The following is a 19,429-nucleotide window of genomic DNA, read 5'->3' as shown; positions in this document are numbered from 1 at the left end:
CCATTGAGAGCATTAAGGAGAGCCGCTCGTTGGTACATGACTAAGTGTGTAAATCACGTATGTGCTTGGGAGGGGTGGGTGCAAAACTGAATTCGTGCCCCAGGTACCAAAAAACCTAGATACACCTCTTGGCCCGACGGTATGACTAGGGTGCCACTAACTGTTCTACCATTTCACCTCAGATTTTATCAACCCTATACAATAAGCCTTGGTTGACAGCAATGTGGGGAAAAAACGTTTCTGCTCCCGGTGCTGAGCCACCCCATTTATTTCCACCACCCTTTCATGTGCCCGTGCCAGGGTGGGATCCTGGAGCTGCACTGTCCCAAACTTACCAAGGGACATTTCCAGCTCAGGATTTGGTGGGGTCTCCTTGCCCGCTCCTGCCAATACCTCTAGGGGAAACCTATCGGGGTTACACTCTGCTCCCAGGTTGGCGACCCCTACAGCAGTTATCCATGACTTGGGATCTTCAGGTTCCGCATCCAGAATAGCATTTACCTTGGGAGGGTTATCCTTGGTCTCCCCCAGGGATCAGAATAGGGGCAAGTCTCTTCCCAACACAGTCTCATATGGAAGGGTCTTCAGCATACCTACCACATGTTTGATTTCCACACACGGTGTGGAAAAAGTAACTTCTGCAGTCGGGTACTAGAATCATAGAATCATAAACTCTGAGTTTCCCATGAATACAGACCACCTCCACTTTCTGTCCATTGAGGTTGTTTCTGACAATAAGGGACCCATGGACCAGAGTCACTAAGCTCCCCGAGTCCAAGAAAGCCCCAACCAATGTTGTATGGCTGCTGGCAGAGCCCTCACCAGCCGGTCGACAACCCTCTCTACCATCTGGAAAGGAGTTAAGGTCACAGGCTGGAGCCATTTTTTTTACCAGCTGCAGCAAGTCATATGCCTGAGACCTGGTGGGACGCGACGCCACAAAAGACCACTGGAATACCTATTGTGCACGTACATATTTGTTAACTCCCTGTCGTGCAAGGATATCACCTCTCAGCTTCTTATAGTGCAGTGCATCGTCCCAACTGAGGTCCAGGTAGGCCTTCTAGGCATCTCCCGTCTGGAAGGGGCCACCACTTCAGCCCACTGGGACATTGGCAAGCTCTCTCACTCTGCTGTGCGCTCAAACATGGTGAGGAAAGCGTCGTCCTCAGGACTCATCTTCGAACTTTATGCAGAGCCTTCAAACTGATTGAGGTCGCTGATGGGGCTACTTCTCGCATAGCCGCAATATGCTGCATCAACAGGCTATTTGTCTGCTGTAATTGGTGCTGCTCCTGCTGCCATTGCTGCACCTCCTGCTGCCATCACTGCGGCACCTGCTACTATCGCTGCCGCTCCTGCTGCCGTTGCTGTTGCTCTTGTTGTTGCTGCTGAAACTGCAGCTGCTGCTGATTATGTAGCTACTGCTTCTTTTGCTTCTGCTCCTGCTGCTGCCACTGATACCGCAGCTGCTGCTGGTGCTGCTCTTGTTACTGCTGCTGAGTAAGGACCGACTGCTTCAGAAGCTCCTCCATCTTGTCAGCAGGCTTGAGCCGTAGCGCTGCAGGCTTAATCACTGACATGCAACACGCTTTGGGGTATGCCTTAGTTCACACTGACTGCATTCTGCAACCATATTTAGTGCAGTGGGGTTGGTGCAGTGTGAAAGACCAGGCAGTGACCCAGAAAAGTTCAAAACAAAGTCTCTTTAATGATCAGCGTACTCAGAAACAGAAAGTAAATAGGATCCTCCGGATCGCAGCTGGGAAACAAAGACAGTCCATGACCAAGACCGGTTGCCTCTTGGCTCCGCTTAAGCTCTGTGTTGCTTCACACAGGTGGAGCTCTGCAGAGCCTCCTGCTCTACACGCTTGCAAAACGAAACTGACACCCAACTCTTTGCTGCAGGGGTTTTTAAAAGGAACCTGGGGCCGTAGGCCACATGGAAAACCCGGCCAGGAAGGAAATGGACCGCCCCACTACCGTCCTGTAGTCTATGTAGTTTAGTCCGTCAGTGTGCAAGACAATCGGCTGCGTGAAATCAGCGTAGGCCAACACCGGGGCCTCAGTCAGGGCCTTCTTCAGGGCCTGGAATGCCTTCTCCTGTTGCTCTCCCCAGTGTACGTTCCGGTTCTTCGCACATGAGGGTACTCCTTTCAGCAATTCCAGGAGGGGGTTTGCGATGCGGGTAAAATCCTTCACAAAGAGCCGGAAGTATCCTGTGAGTCCCAGGAACGCTCGTACATCCTTCACGGTTTTTGGGGTTGGCCACTCCTGCACCGCAGCGATCTTCTCCTGCAAGGGCTTCACTCCCTCGGCGGAGACCACATGCCCCAGATAGTCAATTTGTATTCGGAAGAGGTGGCACTTCTGGGATTTCACCTTCAAACCAAATTTTTGTAGCCGACTCAGAACTTGCTCCAGTCTCCAGAGATGTTCTTCAATGGTGGGAGCAAAGATGATTATATTGTCCAGGTAAATCAGGGTGGCTTCGAAGTTCAGGTCCCCCAGACACCGCTCCATGAGACGCTGAAATGTTCCAGGGTCGTTGGCCAGCCAGAAGGGCATGCGGTTGAACTCAAATACTCCTATCGGGAGAATGAAGGCCGTCTTGGCTCGGTCTTGTTCAGACATGGGTACTTGCCAGTACCCACTGGCCAGATCCAGTGTGGAAAAATATCGGGCATTTCCCAGTGCTGACAGGGACTCCCTATCTGTGGTAGTGGATATGAATCTCGCACTGTACAAGCGTTGAGCAGGCAGTAATCCACACAAAAACATAGAGTTCCATCTTTTCTCCGCGCCAAGACGATGGGGGCAGCCCACGGGCTTTGGCTCTCATGGATCACTCCCTTCTTCAGCATCTGTGACAGCATTCCCTTAACCTCCTGATACATTTGTGGGGGTATCTGGCGATATCTCTCCCGTATCGGTGCCGCGTCCCCAGTGGGTATCTCATGGGTAATGGCCGTCGTGCGCCCAAAATCATCATCATCCTTTGCGAACACCTCCTGGTACTTCCCCAGCAAGGCCTCCACCTGGGGAACCGGATGAGAAGGCATTTCTGAGAGTTCTGCCCGCATTTGCTTTAGTATCCGTCGGCCTTCTTGTAACACCCGAGGATCTGGGGCGACCTCCGCTTTCACCATCACCAACCGTGGGTCTTCAGCTTTGGCAGTCAACTGCACTGTTTCAGAGGACACCAGCTTGTCTCGTATGCCTAGAATGTGGGCCAATTCTGCTCTGGGAGCCAAGGTCACATCAGCCTCTCCCAAGTTCACACAGTGCACGAGGACGGTGCCGTTTCGCACAGTGGCGAGGGTCCATGCGACTAGTATCCCTGATGGCAATTGGTCGGCCAGGCCAGGCTCCACCTGCACCTCCGCTCCTTCTAGTGGGACTCCTGCTCGCACCGGCAGGGGAAGCACAGTCTGTCCAGGGGGTAGCACTCGGTTCACAGAAGCAGGGACTGTAACGCCGCTGTGTTTGGACCTTGATTCACGGCGTTACTCTGCATCTCTGCTTTAACCCTTTCCTCTTTTTCCCTCTAATGTGCTGGAATGCTGTTGTCAGTTATCTGCGTGGATGCTGCCCAGCATCCGGCACCGCCGCATAGCCGTACATGCGTGCGTGGTTCCTCTGCGCTGCATAACCACCCGTGTGTGCGGTCCCTGGCAGCCACCCGTGGGTCAATAGGTCTGCTACACTTTGCGTGTCTTACCACGTGTGTTCAGCTTCTGCCAGGTGTCCTTTGCATTGATGATTATGTTCTGTCTTGCTTAGGGCACGCGCGCCACACCTCCCTTTTTATCAGGAGAGGGTGTGTGCTACAATTGCTGATCCAGCCTATGGCTGTGTGGCAGCTCCTATATAAAGGTCCCCCCCCCTTTGGGGTGTTGCCAGAGCTTCGCATTGAGTTCCTGAACCTTGCCATGTGAGTCTGTGTTCTGCTCCTGCTCTGATTCTGTTCAGTTCTGGGGGAGCTGTGGCTCTTTATCCCTCTGTGAACTGTGTCTTGTATCTTGGCCTGCTCTGGGGGCATAATACCCAGATCTCCTTTCCTGGAGGCTGCATATCCAGGCCTGTCTGAATTGTGTCTTGTTTCTCCGCCTGCTCTGGGGGCAGTAATACCCAGATCGCCCTTCCTGGAGGCTGCATATCCAGGCCCCGTGTATGTTATGTGTTGTTTCCTGAATCCTGGATCTGCTACTTTACCTGACCCTGTCTGAACTATGCTCACTGTGTGATGTTCCTGAGGACCTTCCGTGCCTTGAACCCTGTGCCCAGTGACTGAGACTCTTTGTTACCTGACTTTCCACTTGGGTTCCTTTCTAGGTCGCTTCCAGATGTCCGGAGCCTGATGACCGTGGTCTCTCATCCGGAGCCTGTCGTCCATGGCCTGATGTCCGGAGTCTGACGACCCCTTCCAGATGTCCACCTGATGTTCTGATGTCCACCTGGCGTCCAGATGTCCTGATGTCCACCTGATGTCCACTTGATGTCCTGATGTCCACCCAGCATCCAGATGTCCTGATGTCTACCAGATGTCCTGATGTCTTCCTGATGTCCACCTGGTGCCCCAATGTCTGACCCGGTGTCCTGATGTCTGCCTGGTGCCCTGATGTCCGCTTCATGTTCCTGATATCCGCTTCATGTTCCTGATGTCCGCTTCGTGTTCCTGATGTCCACTCCGTGATCCTGATGTCCACGCCGTGATCCTGATGTCCACGCCGTGATCCTGATGTCCACGCCGTGATCCTGATGTCCACTCCGTGATCCTGAGTCCGAATGTCTCTCTGAGTTCTGATGTCCAGCCTGTGTCCAGATATCCAGTCCGTGGTTCTGGTGGTCCAAGTTGTGCTCTTAAGCCGGTCCTGTTCTCCTTCCTGGGTGGAATCCTCCTCCATGGTTTCCGGGAGTTTCCAGCTCTGCTCCCTGGTGACGATCCCACCTGCGAGTCCTGGATCCGACCAGCCTACGCCCGGTGCTGTAGTGCCACCACTCCTGGACCTGCGTTATCCGAGTCCTGTTCTGTTGTCCTGCCGGTTCCCTGGGGTCTTACCCGTGATGACCTCTGCCATCATCTGAAGTCCGCCTGTGGTCGGCGTCTGACTTTCTCCTGCTGTGCCTGTCCTACGCCTGTTGCCGTACATGTGTGCATGGATCCGCTGCGCTGCATGACCACCTGCATGTGTGGTCCTCCCTGGTAAGCCCGTGCCAGACAACCCTCGACCGCGTCAACCCATGATGACCTCCTGCTTCGCCTGTCAACCTGAGATGGGTTTCCTTCATGATGTGCATATTCCGGAACCTGGTGTTTCTATGTTTTTGCCTTATGTCAGTAAACTTTATTTTTTCTTCATACCTGAAGTTGTGCGGTGTCTTTTAGTCCTGCTTATGGCCATCTTGTCCACAAGCTCAGCTGCCACAGACCCCAGTCACTACCCTTCCCTAGTCCGGGTAGGTCCGGGTCCCCCCTGTGGTCCAGTGGGTCCACATTCCACGACCGCCTGGGACGCATACCCCATCGTCATTATAGCTTGACGACACAGGAGCGTTGGCTGTAAGCCACGCTGCATCCGCGATCGTAACAGGGAAGATGATTTTGCCTAGTGTTCTTTTCCGCCGCTGCAGATTTCCCGGACCCGTGCTGCCTGGATCAGTTGTTGAAAGACCTTCTTCTGTGGGGTATGGTCACTTCACTGTTGTAAGAATTGATCTGGGGGTCTCGTTGAGTAGTAGGCTTCTGAGGTCTTTAAGCACGTTCATGCCCAGGGTTACAGTATGATCCCGAGCGGCTTCTCCATCTACCAATACTACTCCTTTTCTCCCCACATCTTTTCCACAGACTTCTATGTTCATCCACACCACCCCTGCGACTGGAATGAGTAGGTGATTAGCCGCCGTAAGTTTAATGACTGGGCCCCACTCAGGCCGCAGCGCCTCTGTGAAGTGTCTTCGAAAAAAAGTTTTGGGCACAGTGGTCACTTTTGAACCAGTGTCTACCAGGAATCACGAAGCTCTCCCGTTGATTTCGGCCCAGACCAAGGGGCACATAGAAACAAGGCTGGTGGGACTATTTTCACTCCTCCTCTGTTCTTGTCGCTCCGGGCGGTGTCCCTCGTGCTCAGAGCCCCCTAGTATAATGGGAGCCGCTGGGATGGTCGGCTCCGCTGGGGACACCACCGGGCAATATGACCGGGCTCTCCACAAGTATAGCATGTGAGAGGGCATCTTCTCAAGGTAGCTGTAGCTTCTCTCCGGGGAACAGCTCCTCTTCCCTGCATCCGTGGTTCCGGCCCCTCTGCCTGGGTTCTCCTGGAAGTCGCCATTTCTCCTCGGAACTGACCTCCATCCTCAGGTCTTCCACCCATCGGGGGACTTTGTCTTCAGTGCTAGTTGCCTCCCCGCTCCGCACCTTTCCCACTGAGCCTGTCACATCCTGCTCTTGCTCACCTCACTACCTACTTCAGAAAAGGTCTATGTCTGGCTTCACCCGCAGGTGCTCTCGCGTAGCCTGCTTCATCATTCCGTCACGTAACCCCGTCACCATCTGGCCTCTGAGCACCACATCTACTGACTCTACACCTACCCCGTCCTTTCTTTTAATAGCAGCGTGAAGCTCTTGTAGGGCGTTCATAAACTGGGTCATGGTCTCCCCCTCTCTTTGCACCCGATGGAACAGTCGCATCCATAGTTCCCCTATGTCAGTGGGGTCCCCATGTGTCTCCTCTAGGATGTGTAACACTTTCTGCAAAGTATTTCTTTCTAGGGGGGGGTCTATGCATGACAAAGTCCCGTGCCTCCCCCTCTAGGGCCATCAAGGCTATTTCTGCCTCTAGTGCTGGTGCCAAGGGGTGCATCTGCAGTAACCCCTGAATTCTCTCTGTCCAGCTCCATAACATCACAATGTTCCCCGTAAACCTCAGCAGATTATTCAACATGGCTCCCAAGGAGATGCGTGTCATGGGGCCTTCCCTGACTGCTTGGTCCGCTCTGTCCGTGTCTTCGTGTGATATCCTGCCGACTACGCCAAGTGTAAAAACGTGCAGGAGGAATATATGTCACCACGGAGCAGGCAGACCAACAGTAAAAGGGAGGTTTATTTACAGGGAGTAATACTGGTAAACATATAATATAACAGAGAAAATGCTGTAAAAGGTTATATCAGAAACTGGAGAAATAACAGAGGTGCAAAACAACAGAAAATTATTCTCTTATGGGGAAGAAACTTATCAGTTCCTGGAGGTCTTGATTGCAGAGATCACTCTTCTCCCACGTAGGCACCGAGGCACAAGTGGTGCTTGATGTCCTCTGTCTCTGGGGTCCTAGGTATAGTCCAACTGGCGTATGGGGGGTTAACGTGGGAGCCCAAGAGGTATGCGGATGGCAGTATCCCCCTGTACTCAAGGTCCTTCCCTCTGCTGCGGCAGCGGCGTTCTCTCACCAGGGTCAGGGGCTCTGCCTGGGACAGTCTCTCTTGGCAGGTCAGTGTCACGTTACGGTACGTGCCTTCATCATAGGGAAGCGTCTCAGGTTAAGGCAGGGTCTCACTGCAGGGTAGCATCTTGTCAAGGCACGCGGTCTGTCGGTGTGACAAAGTCACTACCAGGAGGGGAGCGACTAGCCCTCCAAGCGGTGCAGTGACAGGCTTCACGTACTCAGTCTCGTGCTCAGTGCTCACCGCCTGTGTCTGCGGTCCCTCAGTGTTCAGTCGCTGCACCCATCTCCTCTCCTGTGTCAGCGTCCTCTCTGCTTCCATCCCTGCGCTGCTCTGCTGAATGCGCGCACAATTCTCCCGCTCTCAGTCCTGCCCTCTTCCTGTTCCTGGTTTTAGTCCAGTTCCCTAAAGCATCTCCCGGGGAACCTAATGCCCTGCTCGATGGTTCCAGGCACAGAGCTAGGAAGGCAACTCCCTCAGCTCCTTCAGTGCTTCACCCCCTTATATATACCAGGACAGCGACAGGGGGAGCCACGCATACCAGGACATTGATGGGGAAGCCACGCATACCAGGACAGCGACGGGGGAGCCACACATAACAGGACAGGGATGGGAGGACAATGCATACTTGGCTTAAACTCGAGTTAATAAGCTTACCCAGTTTTCCGTGGCAAAATTAGGTGCCTTGGCTTATACTCGGGTCAGCTTATACTAGAGTATATACGGTAACATTTCTTGTCGCTGATGTTATATTTTAAAAACTTCCCTGAGGGTACCATATTGGAAGACTACAATTCTTCCATGTATTGTCTATATAATTAGTGCAGAGGGTTGTTTGTGTTTTATATGAAATTAGAGTTCAAATTCAAAGTGTATACAATGTTAGTACTGTATGTCCAATGGAAAGAGAAAAAGGTAGCACTCACTGGTCTAAAAGTCGGTGAGTGCTACCTTTTTTTCTTTCCAATGTACATACAGTACTGTTATTACCGTATTTTTCCGACCATAAGACGCACTTTTTCCCCAAAAAATTTTGGGAGAAAGTTGGGGTGCGTCTTATGGTTGCAATACACGGTACCAACCTGGTGGCTGGTGGCAGCGGGCAGGGCTCTGCGGTGTGGTGGTGGCAGCGGGCGGCGTTCTGCGGTGCGGTGGTGGCAGCGGGCTATGCTCCGGTGCAGGGGAGGCGGCTCCGCCGGCATTTCTTCGCAGCCCGGAGGTCCCCGCAGTTCCCTTGCTGGCCGCCGCCATGTTGCGGTGGCCTCCGGGAGCATGGATGCCGGGAAGATGGCCGCCGGTCCGGGGACGGCGCATGCACAGCTTCAGATCTCGTCCCGAGATCTTGGGGGATGAGATCTCGTTGCCGAGATTTGAATCTCGTCCCCCGAGATCTCGGGACGAGATCTGATCCGCGCATGCGCCGTCCCCGGACCGGCGGCCATTTTTCCGGCGTCCATACTCCCGGAGGCCACCGCAACATGGCGGCGGCCAGCAAGGGAACTGCGGGGGCCTCCGGGCTGCAAAGAAATGCCAGCGGAGCCGCGGCCCCTGCACCGGAGCACACCCCGCTGCCACCACCGCACCACAGAGCGCCGCCCGCTGCCACCACCGCAGAGCCCACCTGCCCCAGCCCCAGCACAGCTGCCCCTGCCCCAGCGCAGCTGCCCCAGCACAGCTGCCCCTGCCTCAGCACAGCTGCCCCAGCACAGCTGCCCCTACCCCAGCGCAGCTGCCCCAGCACAACCAACCTGCCCTAGCACAGAGCCGCCACCGCACGAGCCTGGACCACTGAATGACCCCTGTGACTACTTCTCCACCTGTGCCGGATCTCTTCCCAGGTAAGCTGAATTCGGATTGTAAGACGGAACCCCATTTGACACATTATTTTTTTTCCCCTATTTTCCAACTGAAAATTGGGGTGCGTCTTATGGTCCGGTGCGTCTTATAGTCCGAAAAATACGGTAATCTGGGTGAGCACCCGAGGTTTGGGATACATGCTCCTATAGTGTTCGTATATTGCTTCGGTGGTGCATTGTGATACAAGGTGCAGCGGAGGTGCTCGTCATTGTGTGCTTTTGTGGTATACAATACTAGGCCAAGGTCACATGTTCAGTATTTTACATCCATATTTATAAGTCAAAACTAGGAGTGGAACAATCAGAAGAAAAGCAAACTAGCAACACGTCACCACTTCTGTATTTACTACCCACTCCTGGTTTTGGCTTACAGATACTGACGTAAAATACTGACCAAATACTGAATGTGTGCACATGGCCTAATAGAAACACATCATCACTTCTGTATTTATCACCCACTCCTGGTTTTGGCTTACAGATACTGAGGTAAAATACTGACCAAATACTGAACAGTGTGCACATGGCCTAATAGAAACACATCACCACTTCTGTATTTATCACACACTCCTGGGGTTGATCACGTCCACTTTGCACACTTCTTTACAATTTTCATGGTCACTTCGGTATTTATCACCCACTCCTGGGTTTGGCTTACAGATACTGAGGTAAAATACTGACCAAATACTGAACGTGTGCACATAGAATCATAGAATCATAGAATCGTAGAGTTGGAAGGGACCTCCTGGGCCATCTGGTCCAACCCCCTGCTCAAAGCAGGATTCACTAAATCATCCCAGTCAGATGTCTGTCCAGCCTCTGTTTGAAGACTTCCATTGAAGAACTCACCACTTCTCGCGGCAGCCTGTTCCACTCATTGATCACTCTGTCAAAAAGTTTTTTCTAATATCTAATCTGTGTCTCCTCCCATTCAGTTTCATCCCATTGCTTCTAGTCTTTCCTTGTGCAAATGAGAATAAAGTTGATCCTTCTACAATGTGACAGCCCTTTAGATATTTGTAGACAGCTATTAAGTCTCCTCTCAGTCTTCTCTTTTGCAAACTAAACATCCCCAAATCCTGCAACCTTTCCTCATAAGACAGGGTTTGCAGACCGGTCACCATTCTGGTCGCTCTTTTATGAACTTGCTCCAGTTTGTTGATGTCTTTTTTAAAATGTAGTGCCCAAAACTGGACACAATATTCCAGATGAGGTCTGACCAAAGAGGAGTAGAGGGAAATAATGACTTCACGTGATCTAGACTGTATGCTTCTGTTAATACATCCTAGAATTGCATTTGCCTTTTTTGCTTCTGCATCACACTGTTGACTCATATTCAGTCTGATCTATTAGTATACCCAAGTCTTTTTCACATGTGCTGTCACTTAGCCCTATTCCTCCCATTCTGTATATATATATTCTGAATATAGGAATTTAAAAGTTCAGCCTTCTCAACATCCTGTCTTACCATTTCATCATTTTCATCCTGTAAAAATCCTATAGCATCTTTGACTTTTCTTTTACTTTCGACATATCCCCAAAATCCTTTATTATTGCTTTTGACATCTCTTGCAAGCCTCAATTCATTTTCAGCTTAAGATAATCTGATTTGTGCCCTGCAGGTTCTGCAGACAGCATTATATTCTTCTTTAGATATGCCTCCCTCTTTCCATTTTATAAACATTTTTTTCTTCCTTTTTAGCATGTGCTTAAGTTCTGTGTTCATCCATCCTGGTTTCCTTAAATGCTTCCTATTCTTCCCTCTTTTCGGAATTGTTAACAACTGTGCTTTGAGAATTTCATTTTTCAAGATTTCCCATCCTTCCTGGACATTTTTGTCTTTAAGGATATCCAGCCATTGGATCTCTCCAATTCTCTTTCTGAATCCCTTAAAATCTGCCTTTCTGAAATCTAACCTTGACGTCTGAGTCTTCACAGGTCTTCCTCCTCTAGTTATCCAAATTCTAAAATAGCATGGTCGCTACCTCCTAGAGTCCCAGCCACTTTTACCTCCTCAACCATTTCCTCCTTGTTTATAAGGATTAGATCCAAGGTAGCAGATCCCCTTGTTTTCTCCCCTACCTTTTGGAAGATAAAGTTGTCAGCAAGAGAGGATAAGAATTTCCTTGACCTGTTAGTTTTGCCTGAGATAGATTCCCAACAAATGTCTGGAAAGTTGAAATCTCCCATGACAACTGTCATATTTTTTGGAGAACTTGGCCATTTGATGCATAAAGAGTTCATCCATATCTTCAGCTTGCACAGGCGGCCTGTAGTAAATGCCTACAGTGGTGTCCTTTCCATTGTTCTGTCCTTGTATTCTTACCCAAACAGTTTCCACAGAACTCCCAGTCTCTGAAGCATCAATCTCTGTGCAGATATACGCGTTTCTAACATACAATGCGACACCCCCTCCTCGTTTATCAAGTCTGTTTCTAGCAAATAAGTTGTATCCTTCTAGTCTTGTATTCCAATCATGTGTATCGTCCCACCAAGTTTCAGTGATTCCAATGACATCATATTTCTTTTTCTGTGTTAGTAGTTCCAATTCTCCTTGTTTGTTGCCCATGCTTTGTGCATTAGTAGAGAAACATTTTAGTTTGTGATTGGTTTCTCTTTCTCCAATATTTTTATTAATTAGATTCTTTTGTCTTTGTTCTTCCTTTCCACTTCTAATAGCAGAGTTCTCAATAGCATTTGTCAGGTGTATGGCTTTCTCTGGTCTTTTGCTTCCCTTCCCATGTTGTTCTAGTTTAAAGCTCTCCTTACAAGTGTAGCAAGGCGACTTCCAAATACATGCTTTCCAGTCTTCGTAAGGTGCACCCCATCTCTAGCAAGTAGTCAATCGTATAAGTAATTCACTCCGTGATCCAGAAATCCAAATCGTTGCTGACGGCACCATCGCTGTAGCCAGTTGTTCACCTGCAGAATCTTATTCCACCTCCTTGTTCCATGGCCATCCACTGGGAGGATGGAAGAGAAGACCACCTGCGCTCCCAGTTCTTTCACTTTCTTGCCTAGGTCTTCAAAGTCTCTGCAGATGGTTTCCAGGTCGTTTCTTGAGGTGTCATTTGTCCCCACATGTAGTAGCAGGAATGGGTAGTCATCTGTAGGTCTGAAGAGTCCTGATATCCTGTCAGACACATCTTTAATTTTTGCACCTGGAAGACAGCACATTTCTCTTGAGGTTATATCCGGTCTGCAGATAGCGGCCTCTGTTCCTCTCAACAGGGAATCCCCCATGACCACCACTCTAATAGAAACACATCCCCACTTCTGTATTTATCACCCTCTCCTGGTTTTGGCTTACAGATACTGAGGTAAAATACTGACCAAATACTGAACGTGTGCACATGGCCTAATAGAAACACGTCACCACTTCTGTATTTATCACCCACTCCTGGTTTTGGCTTACACATACTGAGGTAAAAAATACTGACCAAATACTGAATGTGTGCACATGGCCTAATAGAAACACGTCACCACTTCTGTATTTATCACCCACTCCTGAGTTTGGCTTACAGATACTGAGGTAAAATACTGACCAAATACTGAATGTGTGCACATGGCCTAATAGAAACACGTCACCACTTCTGTATTTATCACCCACTCCTGGGTTTGGCTTACAAATACTGAGGTAAAATACTGACCAAATACTGAATGTGTGCACATGGCCTAATAGAAACACGTCACCACTTCTGTATTTATCACCCACTCCTGGGTTTGGCTTACAAATACTGAGGTAAAATACTGACCAAATACTGAATGTGTGCACATGGCCTAATAGAAACACGTCACCACTTCTGTATTTATCACCCACTCCTGGGTTTGGCTTACAGATACTGAGGTAAAAACTCACCAAATACTGAATGTGTGCACATGGCCTAATAGAAACACGTCACCACTTCTGTATTTATCACCCACTCCTGGTTTTGACTTACAGATACTGAGGTAAAATTCTGACCAAATACTGAACATGTAAACGTGGCCTTATTATGCTGCACATACACATGAGGTAGCTGTTGGATGCTCGTTTGGCTTTCTTTACCAACTCCCTATGCTTTTCAACTGGCTGAAGCTGAAAATCCAATGCCAGATTACTGTCAGTGGGTTACCTTACATGAAAATTTCAACTGTCTAATCCCTCATATGTTGTCAAAGAAGAATTAGGGAGCCCAGATACATTTCAAATGGTCAACTGACCCACCAATATCTGTGGATTTAGCCGACCTTTATAAAGGACCTTTACAGTCTTCAAACAGTGGTGGAGAATGACTAATTCTCCCATAAAGCATGGCATGACAGTGAAAATGCAAACGGTGCCTTAAATCTATGTATACCGCAAAAAACTGCTATCCTGCCCTGACTAGACCCTCACAAGTTAAAATAGAGTAGTAATCAAAGGGAAACTGTCCATAGGTTTTGCTATGTAATCTGAGGATAGCATGTGTTAGGCACCTAATCTAATAGTTTCCAGTAATTTTCCCAGAAAAAATGGGGGTTCTGACCCTATGAGACAAACAAAAAATGCAGGAGTATACAAATGCTGATCAAAAAATTGCTGCACCTGCACCATTATTCAGCACGAAGAAAAAACAATAACATCTAACAGTACAGGAGATAAATTTATGTTAAAGCAACATTTAACCTGTGAAAGCACTTTTGTGATTTCGGGCGGGGTCACACTAGAGAGGAATACGGACGAGTGAGAGGCGTTAAAAGCACGCATTACACACGGACCAATGATTCTCTATGGGGCAGCTCCCATCAGCCGTATATTTCTCGGGCGTAGTCTACGGTCCGTGCCAATCGCAGCATGCTGTGATTGTCAGCATACTACGCCCGTAGTACGCCAATGCAAGTCTATGGGTGCGCTAAAAATACGCATTACACACAGACCAGATGTGTGAGAAATACACACCCAGTGTCCTTTAGAAAAGCCGGCAATTCATTGCGCTATACAGTAAACTCACACTGACAGGTTTTATAACACAAACAAAAGAATAGATATAGACACATAGAATATATATATATATATATATATATATATATATATACCTGTCATTGAGACACACATATATATATACAGTCATATGTTAAAGTTTGGGCACCCCTATTAATATTAACCTTTTTTCTTTATAACAATTTTGGTTTTTGCAACAGCTATTTCAGTTTCATATATCTAATAACTGATGGACTCAGTTATATTTCTGGATTCAAATGAGGTTTATTGTACTAACAGAAAAAGTGCAATCTGCATTTAAACAAAATTTGACCGGTGCAAAAGTATGGGCACCCTTATCATTTTCTTGATTTGAACACTCCTAACTACTTTTTACTGACTTCCTGAAGCACTAAATTGGTTTTGTAACCTCATTGAGCTTTGAACTTCATAGCCAGGTGTATCAAATCATGAGAAAAGGTATTTAAGGTGGCCACTTGCAAGTAGTTCTATTTGATTCTCCTATGAAGAGTGGCATCATGGGCTCCTCAAAACAACTCTCAAATGATCTGAAAACAAAGATTATTCAACATAGCTTTTCAGGGGAAGGATACAAAAAGTTGTCTCAGAGATTTAACCTGTCAGTTTCCACTGTGAGGAACATAGTAAGGAAATGGAAGAACACAGGTACAGTTCTTGTTAAGCCCAGAAGTGGCAGGCCAAGAAAAATATCAGAAAGGCAGAGAAGAAGAATGGTGAGAACAGTCAAGGACAATCCACAGACCACCTCCAAAGACCTGCAGCATCATCTTGCTGCAGATGGTGTCACTGTGCATCGGTCAACAATACAGCGCACTTTGCACAAGGAGAAGCTGTATGGGAGAGTGATGCGAAAGAAGCCATTTCTGCAAGCACGCCACAAACAGAGTCGCCTGAGGTATGCAAAAGCACATTTGGACAAGCCAGTTACATTTTGGAAGAAGGTCCTGTGGACTGATGAAACAAAGATTGAGTTGTTTTGTCATACAAAAAGGCGTTATGCATGGAGGCTAAAAAACACAGCATTTCAAGAAAAACACATGCTACCCACAGTAAAATTTGGTGGAGGTTCCATCATGCTTTGGGGCTGTGTGGCCAATGCCGGCACCAGGAATCTTGTTAAAGTTGAGGGTCGCATGGATTCAACTCAGTATCAGCAGATTCTTGACAAAAATGTGCAAGAATCAGTGATGAATTTGAAGTTACGCAGGGGATGGATATTTCAGCAAGACAATGTTCCAAAACACCGCTCCAAATCTACTCAGGCATTCATGCAGAGGAACAATTACAATGTTCTGGAATGGCCATCCCAGTCCCCAGACCTGAATATCATTGAACATCTGTGGGATGATTTGAAGCGGGCTGTCCATGCTCGGCGACCATCAAACTTAGCTGAACTGGAATTGTTTTGTAAACAGGAATGGTCACAAATACCTTCATCCAGGAACTCATTAATAGCTACAGGAAGTGACTAGAGGCTGTTATTTTTGCAAAAGGAGGATCTACGAAATATTAATGTCACTTTTATGTTGAGGTGCCCATACTTTTGCTCCGGTCAAATTTTGTTTAAATGCAGATTGCACATTTTCTGTTAGTACAATAAACCTCATTTGAATCCAGAAATATAACTGAGTCCATCAGTTATTAGATATATGAAACTGAAATAGCTGTTGCAAAAACCAAAATTGTTATAAAGAAAAAAGGTTAACATTAATAGAGGTGCCCAAACTTTAACATATGACTGTATATATATATATATATATATATATATATATATATATTTCACAGAGTTCTGACATAGCAAAATAGCCGCTAATTCAATTGCCGGCTTTTGTCAAATCATTCCCCAACCCGACATGAAATGACACATGGTTTACATACAGTAAACTATTTCATTTTATGTTTTTTTTTTGTATGTCTTTCATTAGTAATTAGATGAGGGTTGATGTGTAAAACTTGGAAGCTGTAGGTGTTAACTTAAGGGGTTAATTCATTATTAAAAAATGTGTGGGCTCCCGCACTGACAAATACCATGGGAGCCCACACATTTTTTAACAACGAGTTAACCCCTTAAATGAACACCTACACCTCCCAAATTTTACACATCAACCCTCATCTAATTACTTATGAAAGACATACAAAAAAACATGAAATGAAATGTTTACTGTATGTGAAATATATATATATATATATATATATATAATATGTCTCAATGACATGTGTGTGTGTATATATATATATATATATATATATATATGTATGCTATGTGTCTATATCTATTCTTTGGTTTCTGTTAGAAACCCTGTCATAGGGCTCCATTATATGTCCATTTTGCAAGCCGGCGAGAAAATCTCAGCATACGGATGGCATACGGATTACATACGGATGCTTACATGCGCAAAATACGCGACCACACCTTGCTTACGGATGACATACGGAGCACTATTTAGGGGTCATTCATCCGTATTACGCCTGTAAACTACGGACCGTATTTTGTGTCGGTTAGTGTGACCCCGGCCTTATGTACTTATCTGTTCGTGCGGCCTACAATATGTCGGCAGCAGGACCCAAACGCTATATGCTAGAATGAATGGACATCGTCACAACACTAAAGTCGGCTTAGTCCTACACAGTTTAACTAGACACTTGTTAATTAAACATCAAAAAAGTTTAATATTACGGTGATTTCTGTAGAACAAGTTCCTGAAAATATACCAAATTGGATCCAAGTGCTAAACAGGAAAGAATCTTTCTGGATCTATCAGCTCCAAACTTTGTTTCCCAATGGTTTGAATGATGTGGTAGAGAAAGTCTGAATAATATTGTAGTAGGGACAGTTATAATGGTTTTGATATCGGCTGAATACTTCTTTTTATGATTATTTTGTTGTTATGAATATTTATGATTGTTTTTGAGCAATTGAAAAAGAGAAAAGTAAAGACAAAGAATGGAAGAGTTAAAAGAAAGGAAAAAGAAAAATTTGGTGGGGATTTTTTTTTTAAAAAAAGGGGAAAAAGGAAAAGAAAGGGGAAAAAAAGAGAAAAATTTTTAGAAATTTTTTTTCTTAGGTTTTTTGGGGCTTTTTATTTTTAGGGTATTTTATATGGTAGTTCCTTATACATTCTGTATATGCAGATACAAGCATATTAGTGCATTAATGAGAACATATCCCTGGTAGGATTTGTCCTTTTGGTATAGGGTGTTCTTTTCATTTATCTGGGTGGGGCTTTATAATGTATAAAAAGAGAATGTGGCTGATCTTTTCATATTATTTATTTTTTAACGACCTGAAGAAGACTCCAGGGTGTAGGAGCCGAAACGCGTTGTCTTATAATTTTTTAATTACCTCAATATGTGACAGGGTATGTGACAAAGCAGGAAGAGACACCAACAAGATGTATTGGAATAGGGAACTGGGACAACACAAATGAAAGTAATTCTGCAGCGTTCGTAATTAGTCCACCATGAGTCCACACAAAGAGAGCAGATCCGGGGTTGCAACCTGGCAATCCGACGCCAGGGAAATATAGAAATAGTCCTTGGGTGAATTTAACAGACTCAGCAGATGAGGGACACAACACAGTACTAAGTGGCCGTTTCTAACAATACACATGGTCACTGCGATCTTGCCTCAGCATAAGATCCCAGCCTTTCGCAGGTCACCACACAACAACAGTCTTTAGAATCAGTCCTCAAATCCGGTTGGGTGGTGAGACCTCACAATTCCATGTGGCAAAATAATCTCCAATCTCCATACATGATACCAGGATCCAGCCATAGCTGCAGATCCCTCTCCTCTCAATTTGTGGACTATGTTGGATGCAATGGACCACTCGGATTCACTAGACTACAGCGGACCTGCCTGTTTTTCTTTATAAATTGGTGTACCAGGGAAAGTGTCGGGGAGTGTTTTTTTAAATAAAATATTTTTATGTACAGTGGGGGAAATAAGTATTTGATCCTTTGCTGATTTTGTAAGTTTAAATTTATATAAATAAATATATTTTAAGCAATGTGGTTTTCTAGATTTTATTTTTGATATCCTGTCTCTGAATATTAAAATTAACCTACCCTTAAAATTATAGACTGTTCATGTTTTTGTCAGTGGCCAAAGTTACAAAATCAGCAAGGGATCCAATACTTTTTTCCCCCACTGTACGTACTTTCATTTTTGATTACTGGGTTAGTGATGGCTGTGTCTGATAAACACCTCTCCATTACTAATAATTGGGCTTGATGCCAGCTGTGATTTCTGACAACTCACAGTGGTATTAACCCCCAACTACCATCGTTTCAATTGCCACCACACTAGGGCAATCGGGAAGAGTGAGGCAAAGCACCTGAATTGGTGCATCTCTGGGGCAGCTGTGAGCTGGTATTTTTAGGCTGGCAATGGCCCAATAACCAGGGACCTTCCTAGCCAGATAATATCAGATCACAGCTGTCAGCTTTACCTTTGCTGGTTATCCAAAAAGGTGGGACCCCATGTCTATCTATTCTATATATTTATTCTATCTATCTACCTATCTATTCTGATGCTTATGGATGTAAATTTCTTGTAACTGGCTGATGAAATTTCCTAATTCCTTTGAGATGTGTGCATAAACATTGGATAGCAGACGAATGGTCCGTATGGTCCATATGCCGCCTGATTTTTTTTTGCAACCGTTAACTTTCATTAGCAAGTCTCGTCTGATATACTATACGCAGTCTTTCGTGGAATGCTCCATTTTGGTTCCTGATACAGAATAGACCCGAGAAAAATTACTGTCTCATTGAATAACATTGGTCAGAGCACAATGCAATGATTTCTCGCATTGCATGCCTTAATATTATATGCTAGTTTGAGTGAGCCCTTAGAATCGTCAGACGATAAAAATGAGGGTAAACACAACAATCTTAGAGAGTATATCTTCCAAATTTTTTATTCATGTTTCTTGACCGCAAAAAAAATCTACTGTTAACTGCCTTCTAATATATCATAGCAAAGAGCAGCATAGGTCTCAGTTTCCACCAGTTTACCAGGAAAGATATATATCTTTGTACCGTGTTAAGGTCCCGTTACATTTAGCGATGCACGAGCGATCCCGACAACGATACGACCCGGTCAGGATAGCTGGTGCATCGCTAAATGGTCACTAGTGAGCTGCCAAA

At 46.4% G+C, this 19,429-nt stretch overlaps 1 protein-coding gene across 1 annotated transcript in view; it reads left to right on the top strand.

Moving 5' to 3' along the window:
* Positions 1–19,429, top strand: part of LOC141059043 (protein-glutamine gamma-glutamyltransferase 5-like) — a 209,159-nt gene that overhangs the window by 79,399 nt on the left and 110,331 nt on the right. The gene's annotated exons all lie outside the window — the stretch shown is intronic.

Source organism: Dendrobates tinctorius, unplaced genomic scaffold (genome assembly GCF_039654945.1).
Source record: "Dendrobates tinctorius isolate UK_male_01 unplaced genomic scaffold, ASM3965494v1 ptg000223l, whole genome shotgun sequence".
NCBI classification, from domain to species: Eukaryota; Metazoa; Chordata; class Amphibia; order Anura; family Dendrobatidae; genus Dendrobates; species Dendrobates tinctorius.
The sequence above is the reverse complement of the archived record's forward strand: the minus strand, read 5'-3'. Positions and strand labels throughout refer to the sequence as shown.